Source organism: Protopterus annectens, chromosome 4.part0, assembly GCF_019279795.1.
Source record: "Protopterus annectens isolate FY-2018-M chromosome 4.part0, PAN1.0, whole genome shotgun sequence".
In the NCBI taxonomy this organism is placed as follows: domain Eukaryota; kingdom Metazoa; phylum Chordata; order Ceratodontiformes; family Protopteridae; genus Protopterus; species Protopterus annectens.
The window spans coordinates 1,775,332,445-1,775,349,794 of record NC_056733.1 but is presented as its reverse complement, the minus strand read 5'-3'; positions in this window follow the sequence as shown (position 1 = coordinate 1,775,349,794).

Here is a 17,350-nt window from a genome sequence, read left to right as displayed (position 1 = left end):
TTAATCTAGTCCAGTGTTGGAGATTGTTTTTTGACTGTCTTCAGTGGACTTCTTTGTTGTTTTGTGGTTTTATTCATTTATTCTATGCCACTTTGACTGTCTTTTGTACTTTTGGGCAATACATAACAACCTTCTCAATCCTGGCTAAACCTCTCAGCCCAATTTCTTACCTTCTGGAAACAATGCCAACATAGCCTATAAATTCATTACTCATTTCATTAATGCTGCATCGCTACCATACCTCTCAACTGTCCAGTTTTTCACAGACTGTCCAGATTTTTGCTTCGCATTTTTGGTCTGTTTTCTCATAAAATTGTGGTTTTCTGACAAATCATTAGAAAATCATTGAAGACTGAAGTCAGAGAATAATAACTTCCTACCCTTCAGAAAATTCATGATAATATAAACCCTGTTATCAACTTTCTAAGTTTGTAAGAACAATATTTAAAATTGTCCTGATTTTTGGGCCTTTGTACCCCCATTATTTATGGCTTTGTCCAGATTTTTTACTCTAAGAAGTTGAGAGGTATGATCACTACTTAAAAATAATAATACTAATAGCATCTCCTTTCAACCCCTAGACTCCAACAACCTAGCTACCTTCTTCTTCTCTTAAACTAGTCCCAACATCTGTCACCAGGAAACGATTATCTAAACTAAACCTCACAGCTCTTGTAGCAGAATGTCTTCCAGCTAAATTCAAAAAACTTGCTGCCAAAGCCCTAGCATATCTTGTTCCAGCATCAGAAAAAGGTTTATTACAGAATCATACATTCCCTTTGTATGAAAAGAAACATTTATCATACTACTACAGAAGGGAGGGAAATTCACTGACCAGCTTTAGACCTACTGCTTTAATTTCACCTCTATTCAAAATCTTAAGAAGATGTGCATGGTTTACATCCAAATCATAGTGGAGATATTGTATTATTAGCATTTTTAAATTTCATCATGGGGGAAGGTACACTGCTCCCATTAATATTTCTGGGCCTTTCTAAATTACTTGATGTGGTATCTCTGAACTTGGCCTTTTCAAGAGCACTGTGAATTGGTTTGATAGCTGTCATATGATGATAGAACTCAATGTGTCAAATAGCAAAATACATATAGATTATCTGTAGATGAAGGTCAGTCAGTCCTAATACAATATGCAGACAATTCTACATTATCTGTTTAGTTCCCACTATGCAAGAATTACAGACCATCACTCATCAAACATATTCTTTTATCAAAAACTGCCTAGAGCAATTTCAGTTGTTACCTAATCTAAAAAAAAAGATAAAACAAATGCTATTCACCCCTAAACCCTACTGTGATGTATGTACAGGTATTCTCCTGGCAAGAGGGCTCTCCTGGTGTAGGTCACACCACACAGCATAACAATGTGTGGGGGCTATAGCTGGAGGGGCAATGAGAAAGAAGCACTGGGTGCAGCAACTATGGGAAGAAAAAGTTAAGAGTGGGCCAGTAGCAACAACACTAGCAACCCATTACACAGTTAAGAACTTAAAATTCTGAGTATACCTGTAATAAGAATAGGGGGAAGGGGCAGCAGCAACCTTACTGTACAAAAGCACAGAGTTCTGAATGTTCCAGTAAGAATGGGAGTAGGCAACAGCAGCCTGACACAGTACTAAAACATGCAGTTTTGAATGTAGTCTAAACAAGAATAAGGAAGAGCAGCAGCAAACACATTGTTAAATACACACACACACACACACACACACACACACACACACACACACACACACACACGCACACACGCACACACACACACACACACACACACACACGCACACACACACACACACACACACACACACACACACACACACGTACACACACACACACACACACACACACACACACACACACACGCACGCACGCACACGCACTCACGCACACACACACACACACACACACACACACACACACACACACACACACACACACACACACACGCACACACACCTGATAAAGGAAAAGGAAAGGTGCAAAGCCTTCTGACACATTGTTAAACATACACAGACCTGATAAAGGAAAAGGGGTAGGCTTGAAACCTTTTGACACATTGCTAAAAATAGACACTCCTGACAAATAAAAAAGGATAGGTATAGAAGCTTTCAGAAGAAATAAAATCTGACTTTGGTTACAAGGCAAGGGAAAATTGTGCATTACCAAAAAAAATGGTTAAATTAGAGAAATAAGTATCTACCAGAATTGATACAGAAGAATTTGTGTTTTGCCAAAAAAAAATAGTTGTTACATTAGTTAAAGAAGTGTTTACAGATAGTCATAGATAAAAAATATGTATATTACAAGAACAAAAAAACAGTAGTGAAGTTAGTGAAATAAGTCATTACAGAGGCTGACTGGGAATAATACTTAGTACATGATAAAGAACCTTATCAAAATATTCCAGTAGCTAAAATAACAGAGGATGCTTACATGGAGACAGAACGTGAAAGCCATAGTGGCAAACGTTGAGTTGAAGCTCATGATCAGCATACCAAGTACCAGTCTAGTTTAGCCCTTCTTTGAGGATAAGGGGGTCAAGCAGGACAGTTTGTAATAGTGACAAATTTGGAGTTGTGACATTCCTCCTCTGGGCCAATAATCAAGGAGCCACAATCATCACCACTGGGGAATGTTCACTTAGAACAAAAATAGATACACACAGTATTTTCAGATATAGCTCTCTGCACCAAGCACAGTTTCCCTTAAGAGCACACTGGGAGCACACTCCATTCCTGGGGCTGGATATCCTCTCCAGGATCCAAATAAGACTTCACCTTTCTCTCTAAAGAAATCAGTGCTCTGTGTGCCTGCTCCAAGTAGCTGACACACACACACTTTGAGGTTTGATTTTCACACGCACATACACACACACACACACACACACACACACACACACACACACACACACACACACATGAAAGGCTGGAACAGATTTACCTGTTATGCCACCTCCACCCAGACTCTAAGGTAGATTCACTGCCACCAGCTAGCTACTTTAAGGCTCTTACCAGGGTACCCAATTGTTCTTAATAAAATTAATACTTATACAAATGATAGTGTTTTTAACACCTTTATTGAATTATCACTTGTGACATAGGCATTTATACAAAAGTAATCAAACTGTATTAACAAATTAACATTAGCCAATATTATACTTCACATATACTGCCATATATCATATAACCTAACCAACATTTCATAAATTATTCAATTCCTGCCCTTTTTTTTAACAAGAAACATCTTTATCAGAAGTGATGCTACAGTGCCACTAAATAAATGCAAGTACTCTCAAGGGTTAAAATATTTTCTAAAAGACCAGACACAATGAAAGGTTTAGATATACTTTATAATAAATAATAAAAAAGTGAGCATACCAAGTATCTATTTAGAATAAACACCAGGTTTTCAATTCACAGGAAATATAAAAAAATAACACAAATGGAAAGAGTTAGATACAGAAAAAACAATACTTCTAGCTAATCTCACTATACTTTCCTAACTGACTGAAGAATTATTGTTCCCCTCGTTAAGTTACTTACTAAGGCAAGGCAAGATGAAGTGGGTGAGTGGCCTTGTCAGTTCCAAATCAGAGTGCTGAGTGTCATATGTCAATCTCTCACTAGTATCTAAATATAATTTCAGTGCCAGCTACAGAATGACATCACATATGGTCACCTGATTCTATGGTTCCTGCACTACCCCCCTGACTAGAAGCTGAGCTGCACCTAGAACTTTGCTAAAGCTTATTCCAGCAACTGGAGACTGTAAAACAATTGCAACCCTTTCATCCTTCCTGCAGAAATTAAGCAGCCATATTCTGGCACTCCAGGGTAGCAATTACTTCACCACTAAGAACAATATGAGCAGGATCCCAGCCCAGACATTGCATCTCTGGCTGTATTCAGGCCTGTGAAATAAAATATTTATGACCTAAACCAAGTCACTTCATTTCAGGCCATTTTTCTTAAGGTTAGCTGGGCTGAGCTTAACCTATGCCCTTCCAGCATCCTCTGTCAACATACATACATTTCATGAGTTACAATACAATCTGGCTTACATGTATAGTTCTTTTATGTCCAGCAGGACCCACTGCTGATACATTTTTAACACAAACAACTTTACAAATAAATTTTTAACACAAGCATCTGTACAAATCATTTTGATATTCAAATGACATAAAATTATTTACAATACTCCAGCTAGTTGTTCTGGCATATGTTACACATGCACTGCCCTACTCTCTCTGGCACAGCTGGCACTACCTCACATCATCACAGGAGTCACTAACAAACATGTTTACCTATAAACTGTCAACATCTGCCTTGCCATCAGTAAAGTATATAACAAAAAAAAGGGGACACAGCACTGAGCATGGTGGTACACCACTAATGAAAAGTCTTACAGAAGGTGATGTACCACCCCCACTATTGGGAAATCTGTCTGAAAGCCAACTTGCTATCCGGCAAGCTACACAGTGGTTAATGTTTAGGTAGGTGGGCTAATCAACAATATCACAATGAGGAATAATGTCAAAGGTCTTAGCTAGATCCAGGTAACTAGTGCAGACAGATTTGCCATTGTCTAGGGCACCAGAAACTTTTTCAAAGAGGTTCACAATATTAAGTGGACAGGATCTACCCATTACAAAGCTGAATTGTTGGCAGTCGAGAGATTGCAGATAATTGGTGTCATTATTTATGAACTTGACTGCAATATGTTCTAAAACCTTACAAATAATGCTAGTAAGACTGATTGGTCTATACTTCCCAGGGTCTTTGGTGAGGCTACTCTTGCAGAGATGTATGACCATAGCTGCAGTCCAGGTTTCGAGCACATCCAATGTAGAGGCTTATACTGAATAGGCTGAGGAAGGGTTCAGTAAGGCTATGCTTAATGCAGACTAGGAGACAACTTAGCATATTTTTCAGACCTCACAATGCTGATATTTTTAATTATAGAATGCGCAGATAAGACAATTTTAGAATTATTTGTGGAGGTTATAGAATACAGAAAAGTGTGGGAAACCTTGGGGGGAAGGCAGGGGGAAAATTAAAACTATATTTGTCCATGAGTGCATTAGCAATGTCTTTGTAGTCAAAGTGAGTTGTGTCATTAGAGATCACTTCTGTGCAGTACTGGGTGTTGCTTCTGGTTTTTCGAACATTACCCTTAGAGGAGGTAGTAATATTTAGTTCATAAGTAGCTTAACGATGTTTGAAAATGCTTAATGTCTGAGCTCCTTATAGACCAGCTTGAGTTAATTTTTGTAATAGGGGGATTTGTACTTATTGCTTATAGTAAGAATTTTCTCTTTTATTGTAGAGTTTTTATTTATTTATGTATGTCTGCATTTTTGGTCCCATGATAAGGGTTAGTTTTGAATTTATCCTCATACTTAAATGGATATGGATGGATGCTTCAGTGCAGAAATTTAGATGAAAACAGGGGAATAGAGAGGTCCTTGAATATAGTAGGTTTACTTGGCAACATGGATTTGTTTCTAAGAAAGATTTACAGTATTGGTTATCAGAACTGATTAAGGAAGGGCTGACTTCTGGTGAGGAATCTTTTTTGGACAAGGTTACAGGAATAAAGTCAAGGAGACTGGAACCTCTACTAGGGCAGATTACAATCTTATCCAGGGAGTTTTCATTTATAACCTTAATAACCACTGCTCATATTTGTTGGCAAATGTTTTAGCCAATATGCAGTAGCCATGAGAAGATAGGTGTAGATCATCCCTGGCAAAAACAGACAAGCCTGTTGACCATCATCTCTCATGCTGAAATACATGGGATCCCCCTAGAATGACAAATTAGTGAGTCAGTTGTTGCAGTCAGTTATTTTTTGTTTGAATCATAGCATAATTCCTGGTGAATATAAGATACTGCTCAAGATAAGCTTCTTCCCTGCCTTAGTCTCCTACACTGAGAGGTCAGCCATGCTTGTTTGCATCTCCCCCCAAGGTGGACCATCTAAAGTCATTTTATCCCATATGAGCAATGACCAAGTCATATACATACAAGGCTACTGCAGGAAAATTGAGTCAAGGGGATAATAGTTGACCAATTTGTTCTCAACCACAGAGTATTGCCTGCTCTGCTCATCTTGCAACCATTGTTATCCTCAGGAGGAAAAATGGCTTAGAATATAAATGAATGAGTGACTCAAACACAGCTATGGTGTAAGCTCTGCATTAAAACACTGAAATCTGTCCAAGTCATGCAGTCATATTTGTCAGGTCAAATGTAAGCCCATGAATATAGCCGTTTTCAGATCTTTCGTCCAGACACTTCATCATACAATCTATTATGGTCTGTTTTATGAGAAAAAAAACAATTAGAAATATTTATGTCGTATTCAAAAGCTGATTTTACTTAAATTCAAAATTTCATTAAAAAAAAAATAAAAAATATTTGTCCCATAGCTGGAAAGGAGGATAGCATGCCAGTATCAATGGTCTTCTTACCAAGTGTGTATATTTCCAGTATGGGACTAAAATACTAAAGACTGCTAATTTTTATGACTACATTTATTTATATTAAGTTGAATTTAAACTCAGGTTCTTATATCTATAAATCGTTTTGTCCCAAAGCTTTTGAAATAATCCTATTAGGGACATATTTCTTAACATAGGAAGCCCTTCTTATTTATCAGGAAAAAAAAAGAAAAAAGAAAAGGACCGTTTTCTTAATTCCAGAAAGGGATACTTGTGAACTGAATATCTACCAGTAGCTTGTACTGAGGATAAAGGTGCTTTTAAAATTGAGTCCCTTTCACTATCATTTATGGAGAAGATGACAAAGGATGTTTTACATATTTTGGGGGAATGCTTCGTAAAATATAGCTTTCTTTATTATACACTCCTCAAAGTAATGATTCAAGCACAGCTATAGTCTGAGCCTGGAATACTGATGGGTATTCAGTGCCATTTTTAATACATAGCACTGGGCTGGAGATTGGCAGCCATAGAAGAAGAAGAATGAAATAAAATACACAAATGTGAAAAAACACCCTTAGGGTTTCCATGTGTAGGGAATACCTTCCTCATTTTAACAAGATGCCAGAAACTTGTACTTGACAGTGTCTAAAATCAAGACCAGTGATGCCAGGGGACTGGGCAATGAGGCACTCTTCAAAATCATTTTTATATATGTGTTTGGGCTGGGTTACTGTCAGCCACAGTCAGCGAATCTAAAAAGAAAGGCATACACTAAAATGCACTACCATTTTGTTTTTTAATGTAAAGTGTATTTATAGTACACCATTTCCCATATTCCAGGTAGTGGGATAATTAATTATTTAGCACTGGTGTTGTCTGATTTGAACAACTTCAGAGTAGAGCACCACGCCTTCTGCTATGTCATTATGATCGCCAACAGGCAGTCAGCCTCTGTAGCTGTCAGCATGGAAGAAGACAAACATTTTCTTTCATCAGATCAACCAAATAAATAGATTATTTAAATATTTCTTTATGTTTCTGTGGCTTATATGAAGGAAGTAAATTTGTTCCTAGATAGACAAGTAGGGCCATGGAAACTTTCATACTGTTCTTTTCAACATGTCATTGCTTTTATAGGTTCGTAGGCAGGTACAGGTAATATTGGGCTAGCATCTGAAGCAGACACATGTTTGTAGGGCTCTCAGCGAGACATAATTTAAAACTAAATAAAAGAAAAAGAGGATATAGCATTGCCATCCAATAATTTTCTGACCATTTTGTCTGTCCCATTTTACAGCAGCAAGGCATCCACCTCTGGTGCTGGTAACTCAGGATCAACAAGCAATGTGAGAAGCTAAACGCCAGAAGCTAAAGGCCAGCCAGGAACCAGTGGCAAACACACTTACCTTCAAAGGAGAGTTTGGGATGTCCTGACACTATACCTCTCTCCGATGGAGATTATAAAGTGATGCAGAGTCACACAGGAAGGGGAGTTAAATTAGAGTGTCATATGTGGAATTGTGCATGTGACTATGTCCCACCATAGCATATCCTCCCCCCTAATGAAATTGTAGGGCACCCAGAAAATCCTGTCTGCATGAGAAAACTATAGGATATCCATAAAATATCTTCTGCATGAAAGGATGAGACAGCACTTGGATGTCTCAGCCTGTTACTCATCTCCCCTAAAGGGGGATACTAATTACCTTATTGGCTGTGGTTTCAGGATGTAAGGCCCAGTCTAGGGGGCAAGACAGTTGGCCTCAGAAGAGAGAGTGGGAGGTGGAAGGAGAAGAGCTGACAGATAACTGCAGCTAGCCAATCTTGCAGCTAGGAAAAAATACCAATTTCCTTACCATTTTGGTGTCAAATTCCTTCCTGCAAAACAAAAATAGGCACGGTCTGGGTTGAAAAAAATAATTTGTCACCTAAAGTGTTCCAAAAAGCAACTCATCACCCTAGTGATCTACACTGCATGCATTGCCTGAAGTACAAAAACTGACAGGAAAATCGATCAGCTCCCAAAGTAAATAAGTTTTTCATTATAAACTGAAAAAGTTATATAGAGATACTAGACCAGGGAGTAGGGAATAAACAAAAATATGAGTTGCTGGCAGCATAACCTAAACTATTATATTGATGAAACCACAGATTTAATGGAAAATGAAAAGCACATTATGGTTGATGTTATGGAGTGAGCTCAAAGAGAAAACCTGCAATTTTTTTTACTTCACTTCACTTTTACTTTCACTTCAAAGCATTAAAAATATTTAAACAAACTGAAGTCAGCAATACTTTTTTACACCCTACTGTATTTTCCAGGCCATATTCTATGGACCTTGACAGGATGCATGTAATTTATGTGATCACTGACCCCCTGTCAAATAAAAAAATTTATCTTGGCACTAATAGTTAAGTCTGTGGTTTTGAGTTGAAGGTGAAGATAGTATCCTCCTGCAGCTGACATGGACACATGATCAAGGCCAAATAGAGACATTGCATTTCCTGCCAAGTCTTGTGTTTTCTGTGCAGCTAAAGTTTGGGCTTTCAGTAACACAGAAGAGAGTGTTAGGTATATTCTTAAACTCAAGAAGGACTTTTTCTTCTGGTTCAGTTAACAATATTGTTGATGAGTCTGTAAGGAGGGTGTCACTGCAGACGTAACTGCCTCTTAGCTGTTCCAGATATTCTAATTAAATGCTATGTACTAGAAGGACAAGGAAAAGCACATACAAACTGAGTTTTATATTTTGCTCCTAAACACATATTATAGTATTTTCAGATGTGCTCCCTATTCAAAATGTTTTCAGTGAGCACCAACTGACAGGGCAGTCTAAACATTATTGTACTTGTATAAGAAGTGTTGGAGGGGATGCCAGACTGCAGTTACTCTTTTCTTGAATTTATTATAGACTTTGTACTCCTTTTCATTGTGCAGCCAGAGTCAAGGCTGAAAAGATCATTTGAATCAGTGACATACCTCATAACTGATAGATTTTCTCAGAATGACCAGATTTTTGTCTCATATTTTTGGTCTATTTCTCATAAAATTGTAGTTTTCTGGCAAATCAATTAAGGATTGAAGTCAGAAAATAATAAACCTAATGTCTTTTGGCTTTTCCCAGTTAGGGGTTGCCACAGCGGAACTCCAGTCCACTAATGATTGGCAGTGGATTTTTACGGTGCCAAGGTGCCAGCCCAACCCCATTCACACACGCACCTACCTGCATGTCTTTTAAGCATCACTTGACTGCTGGGAGGACATGTAGACGCCACACAGAAGGCGCTCCAGCTGAGAATCGAACCGGAGAACATCTTGCTGTGATGCGACAACGCTAACCACTGCACCACCGCGGCCTGAAGTCAGAAAAAAATTGGGGCAATTTTAAAATATTACTCTTACATTGCTCTTAGGTATGAAGGATTAAATTTTAATATCTGTCATTATGAAGTCAGAAAATAATGACAGACATTAAAGTGTAATCCTTCATACCTTCAGAATATTTGTGTTAATGAAAAAAACTTTTATCCTATCAACTCTAAGTTTGTAAGAGCAATATTTTAAAATTGCCTCTATTTTGGGCCTTTCTCCCCCATCATGTATGGATTTGCCCAGATTTCCTGCTCTAAGAGGTTGAGAGGTATGATCAGTGAACCTAACCAGTGGCAAAGTGATGAACAATTTAATACATGTTACACCCAATCCATTGTAGCTACAGCTCAAGAATGTGAAAGATGAGTATATGTATGGTACAACAGAAATAAATACACAAAAAATCTGAAGTGAAATGCTAGAAATGCAGAAAATAAAACAAATACCACAGTCCGTGTGTGTGTGTGTGTGTGTGTGCGTGTGTGTGCGTGTGTGTGTGTGTGTGTGTGAGTGTGTGTGTGTGTGTGTGTGTGTGTGTGTGTGTGTGTGTGTGTGTGTGTGTGTGTGTGGGTGTGTGTGTGTGGGTGTGTTTGTGTGTGTGTGTGTGTGTGTGTGTGTGTGTGAGACAGAGAGACAGAGAGAGAGAAATACAGAAGAACAGTGGAGTTAACACTGATAGACTGATAGCTGTGTGAATGCAATAGTCCACTGACATGCCCCTGGAACATGAGATCTGCTGTGCAACAAAAAAGGCATATTTCCATTACCATTACCATTTAAAGAGCAAGAACAAAAAAGCATAAATGAAAACAAAAATATATGGTAAGTTTAACTACTACTTGAATGAGAGACACCAAAAGAAATGAAGTTAAGGGACTTATGTGTTGGACTGTGAGGGGAGGAGTAAGGTTATGTCTATGGCTATGTGTTAGCATAAGTGTATGTCAAGATGTAGGCATGCATCTAAGTACAGATAAATGTGTATGTGTATGTTTACATGTGATGTGGTAGAGGGATTATTATCTTTTAAACTGATCAGTTCTAGTTTGGTTTAGCTGAGCCTAGTGTAGACATCTAACAAAAGTCGTCTAAGTTCAGTATGGTCAATTCACTTCCATTGGGTATTTGCTCCTGAATAAGTTTGAAGCAGTCTGGGTTTGTTTCTGGTGATCCTAGCACTGGAGGAGATGGACAGAAGGTTTAGAATGTAGCAGCAGTGAGCCATTCTCACACTGAGAGAAGGAGAGGGATTGGGAGCATTGACTTTGCTGTTAACCAGAGGCAATGACTTCAGTGCTCCAAAGAATCACTCCTTTGCCAAAAATGTAGACTGAACATGTATTAGTCCATGCAAACAGTAACAACCTAGTCAGGCTCAGTGTCATGGGAATGATTAGGATAAGGTCATAGCGCTGAAATGACAATGCTCCCCAGCTAGTTTGGATGCCTGATTTCCTCTGTGGTATAGTAAATAAGTTCCCAGTGGCCATGCAGAATTGGAAGTGGGTATGATCTACAGCAGAAGATCAGTGAATATGATGGTGGCATCCATGTCTGCCAAACATATTAGCCATATCACCATACATGCACACAAAATTGTCTTCTTTGTTGGTATAGTGGTGAGTATCCATGTCTGCTAGGTGTGAGACTGCGGTTTGATTCCATGATGGGTTTTGGTTGTATCTTTTAGTCTGGCAAACAGTACAGAGGTTTAAGGCCGTGAGCTGTTAATGAGATGCTTTTTCTGTTGTCCAGAGTTTGTTTTCCTCAGTTTCCATTTGCCAGTGAACCAGACAGTGGTTTGAGACAATTGAAAAACTGGACTTGGCTCCTCAATGGTCTCCTTGACCACATGCTTAGTAACTACCTATGAATGTATGACCTTAAGTAGAAGATGGTAAATCAGCATTTCCTCAAAAGTTAATACTTTATAGAAGTTACAAATACCTGCAACTCCTACAACCCCCTTCTACATAATATAATTACATACATCTTAGGGTTGAGGGGGTGCCAGTCTGGAGAACTACCTAGAGTACCAGATGATCTAGCTACAGCACTGCTTAGAGAAAATACAAATACTTGCTTTTTTGTAAAAAAAAATCAAGTATTTATCTTCCTCCTTTCTTTGGCAAATTCGAGAAAAGGACAATTTTTAAAAAATAATGCTTGTATTTGTTTTATTTTAGCACTTTAGTACTTATGTTTTGGCAGAACAACTCCTATGATATTCAGTGCCTGACCAACAGCATGCACAAAAAAATAAATAAATGAAAACTAAACCAATACAGAAAAGAATGATCTAAGCCCAGCATTCCAGTAAACCAAATATGGTAGTATCTAACTATTGTTTGAAATTTAATCTAATTTAAAAAGGTTCAGGTCTTGTGGGGGATTCATTCAGCCTTCATGGCAGTGGGATTCATTGCCAGCTACCTTGGAATAGAGATAACTCCTATGTACAGACTAAGAAAAACATTGAGACAATCATAAATGTTTGGCATGATGTTTCATATGGGATCATATACCAGCCTGACCCTTTCTGCTTCCTGAAACTGAGCTCTACACCCTCATACATATATACATTATGTGTGTGTGTGTGTGTGTGTTTGTGTGTGTGTGTGTGTGTGTGTGTGTGTGTGTGTGTGTGTGTGTGTGTGTGTGTGTGTGTGTGTGTGTGTGTGTGTATATATATATATATATCTATATCTATATCTATATATATATATATATATATATATATATATATATATATACATACATGATTCAGTAGTATCATTTTAACGGTACTTTCATGTATTATGGAACTGTTTGACAAGCAGAGCCTTTCATCTTGTTATTCTAGTGCATAAAATACATATTTTACTCACTTAGAGGAATCATCCCCATAAGAACAAATACATTGCCATTCCTGATACGTGCCTAAAACCCTAAGGACACTGAAAATGGAATAGAGAAAAAGGAACAGAGATGCTCTCCTACATTTTTGTTTTTGTCCAATATGTTGCTTCTTGCTGTGTATTTTTTGTAGTGGAATTGTGGAACAGTAGTGATAAAAAAGGAAAAAAAGTTTCTCCTTACCCCTCCATTGTGTGAACTTGGAATAAGTGTAGCTAGACAGACAGGATTAAGAGGATGTAAAGATTTACCCCTCCCACACGCACTCACGTGAAGCACGCACACGTTCACACATATACACACACACACACACACACACATTCACACAGTCTGCATGTTCTTCCTGTGTTTGTGTGGGTTTTCTTGGGGAATTATGGTTTATTTCTACATCCCACAGACATACTGTAGGTGACTGGCAACTCTAAATTTTGTGTGTGTGTGTGTGTGTGTGTGTGTGTGTGTGTGTGTGTGTGTGTGTGTGTGTGTGTGTGTGTATACAATATGGAAAAAAGGTCTAGCAATCTACTTCTATTCTTTACTTGTCTGTAATCTCTGTTGATGACTTTGGCTACTTATGTGTGACTATAGAAGAAGCACTGAGCAAATAATTTGTGTGTGTGTGTGTGTGTGTGTGTGTGTGTGTGTGTGTGTGTGTGTGTGTGTGTGTGTGTGTGTGTGTGTGGTGTGTGTGGTGTGTGTGTGTGTGTGTGTGTGTGTGTGTGTGTGTGTGTGTGTGTGTGTGGGTGTGTGGGTGTGTGGGTGTGGGCATGTGCGTGTGTGTGTGTGTGTGTGTGTAGGATTTTTATGTAATTATTAATTTATTTTGCTTTTGTTAAATGTGATAGTCCAACTGGGCATTGCCCCTTTTCAGCAGAGACTTATGGAGAAACGCTCTAAGAGATACAAAGAAACACAGCTTTATACAAATGAAGAACAGAAATGCAACATAGATTTTTTTACACAACTGCAGTGAAACAATATTTGTCAGTGAGTAACATAACCACTAAAAAAATTCCAAAAAGCACATCCGAGGATAAATACAAGTAAACAGTATTATAACAGCTGCAAGTAAAGGTTGAGGCTCATCCAATTAAAGCAATGCTGACTTCATTGAGGCATGTTAAGCTCATGTCAGTAGCTTTGGGCTAGTTTGGTCAATCATATGCAGTGATGAGTGAAATTTGTAGCAGCTGACAAAGCAGTACATACTTGGCATATCCTAATAGTGGGCAACAGTAAAATATGAGTGTTCTTGTTGTTAAAACAGAATAAATAGGTATTCACAGGCTGGTAAATCCAAGTCTTTACAGCTATGGGAGCCTATTATCAATAACACATATTGACTAACAGCAACAGAGTTGTGTGAAAGGGGGTAAGGTTGAGGCTACTCAGCAGTTATGGAGCATAACAAAATGACTAAGTGCTAAGGTGCTTGAATAGAAAGCACCTGTTTATATGAGCTAAGTGCTAAGGTGCTTGAGTAGAGAGTACTCTTTATATAAGCTAAGTGCTAAGGTGCTTGAATAGAGAGTATTCTTTATATAAGCTAAGTGCTAAGGTGCTTGAATAGCGAGTACTCTTTATATAAGCTAAGTGCTAAGGTGCTTGAATAGCGAGTACTCTTTATATAAGCTAAGTGCTAAGGTGCTTGAATAGAGAGAACTCTTTATATAAGCTAAGTGCTAAGGTGCTTGAATAGAGAGTATTCTTTATATAAGCTACGTGCTAAGGTGCTTGAATAGAGAGTATTCTTTATATAAGCTAAGTGCTAAGGTGCTTGAAGAGAGAGTACTCTTTAGATAAGGTAAGTGCTAAGGTGCTTGAACAGAGAGTACTCTTTATACAAGCTAAGTGCTATGGTGCTTGAATAGAGAGTACTCTTTATATAAGCTAAGTGCTAAGGTGCTTGAATAGAGAGTACTCTTTATATAAGCTAAGTGCTAAGGTGCTTGAATAGAGAGTACTCTTTATATAAGCTAAGTGCTAAGGTGCTTGAATAGAAAGTACTCTTTATATAAGCTAAGTGCTAAGGTGCTTGAATAGAGAGTATTCTTTATATAAGCTAAGTGCTAAGGTGCTTGAGTAGAGAGTACTCTTTATATAATATAAGTGCTAAGGTGCTTGAATAGAAAGTCCTCTTTATATAAGCTAAGTGCTAAGGTGCTTGAATAGAGAGTATTCTTTATATGAGCTAAGTGCTAAGGTGCTTGAATAGCGAGTACTCTTTATATAAGCTAAGTGCTAAGGTGCTTGAATAGAGAGTACTCTTTAGATAAGGTAAGTGCTAAGGTGCTTGAATAGACAGTATTCTTTATATAAGCCTAACATAAAAATAATTATGTTCTGAGCAAACTGTAAGCATCCCTAAATAAAGACAACCTATTTTAATTATTATTATTTTATTATTTTCAGTTGGTTTACCAGGATAGTGCACTGGGCTACAAGGAGCCCATTTTCAATGGAGTCCTGTGGAGAAAAGCTCCAGAGAAATATAAATACATAGTACAGAAAAAGCACAAATCCATAATATACCTTTCAATTAAATGTTAAATACATATTTGGTATAGTGCAAACCCATATTGCACAATTCAAATAGATGTTACATAATGCATTTAAATGCATTAAATCAAAAAGTAGTTTTGTACTTTGTAACGTGCAATCCACATATAATTCATTAACGAAGCATGTTGAACTGTAGTCAGTACTGATTACAGGAACAAAGTGCAACATTCTTAATTAGTTCTACTTTCTTTGATGGAAATACAATATATTGTTTTCATTGAGAAAAGTATTTTAAATTTTGTTCAAAAAACAATGTTTTCAGTCTTCTAAAACTTTAGGCTATCAATACTTTTTCATTAATACTGTTAAGAATTATATTTTCAGTCATAACTAGAATATTAACAGGAGTATAATTTTCCATATTTTGGAATGTCAGGCTGCCTGTGTCTTTTGTTGCAGATCAGAGTCTCTAATTGTCTTCTCTTTTGCTTATTCTGACTTCTTTAAGATTCAGAGTTTATTTACAAAATGGTATGAAGTCTTAAGTGTAGGATAAAAATGTATAGTAAGACCTATTATTTTTAAGTTTATGCTTGTCCCTTTAAAATGGTTTAATCGTTTTCTAGAAGCATAACCTATAACTGAAAGAGGTAGGAATGATGGACTGTGGCAAAATAAATTAGAGCACGAGATCCACGCCTTATCTAAGATCCCTCAAAGAAAATAAAAATCATTCAGAATTTTTGTAGCAGGTAATCTGATTCTGTTTAAAGTTTAAGGAGTTCAAACATGTCCTGGTTTATTTATGTGCAAGACTATAAGATCCAAAGCATAATAAGGAATCTCCCACCATGTTTATAAACTTGTCTGCTGAGTGTAATGAGATGCATTGGTTCTCTGTAATATGTAACTAAGATGTCATTTATTGTAACTCCTTAATTATTTTTGTAGTGGTAACAGTTGCATGGTGATGTCTGTGTTCAGTGTCTTGTCATCTGAATGTTTTAAATTAGCTTTAGAGGTGGTTCCTAATGAGATTACTGTTATTAAAACATGTACAACACTCTAAACCTAAGGGATGCCACAAAGTTTCCACAGATGTCTGTTCATTTAAAGAATCTTCTTTTGTTGCAGCCTTATCATTACATTATACTGTTCTTAAATTTATTTTTTCTGGAAAAAAAAGTTGCATTCTGTTCCACATAAAGCACTGTAACATCTTTCTTCTTTTATCATGCTTAACTCTGTCTCTGGGTATATGAGTGGAGGACTTCTAGTCTGTTTTTTCATATGACTAATGGTAAACAGGTTCTCCTTTTCTTGTCCTTCTATGGACCAGTTGCTTCCTGTTTTCTTCAGTCAAAAAATGTACTGTTGAGGCGGAGCGTAGATGGCCAACTGAGAGCAGCTCCATAAACTAGTATAATAATACAGGAAAATGTTATTATTTTCAAGTTTAAAACATCAGAAATCTATAGATAAACTACTAAACTACATAAATATCAATTTTGGTGGAGATATACAAACATTTTCCTGTCAAGTAACTTGGAGATATATTGAGCCACTGAATATGAACAACTAAAGGTATTCACATCCAGATGCTGCTTTGAAAAAAGAACTACAATTGATGACATCTACCTTACAGGAACTACCTTTGAAGATGGGTGGCTTTAAAATCACTTAGAAAATCTCAAATTAAATTCTCAAAAACTATTACAGCAACACCATACACAGCCTATCTTGACCTTGCCAAGGCTTTTGACACCATCCCTCATTCTGGAATTATAGCTAAACTCACTATACTAGGTATAAATCCCTACGTCACAAGATGGGCTGCCAATTGGCTCACTGACAGAACCCACACTGTAAAAGTTGCAGACTCCAAATCTGACGTCAAACCAGTGACAAGTGGAGTACCACAGGGTTCAGTCCTAGGACCTTTCCTATTTGGTATCTACTTCTCTGAAGAACAGGCTAACACAGAAGGCCTTTGGCTAACAAAGTTCACAGATGACTGCAAACTAGGAGCCATAGTTGAGTCCCCAAATGATGTGGACATCCTACAGAAGGGCCTCACTGAGACAGATGCCTGATGTCAGAGCCATGGCTTCAAGCTCAGT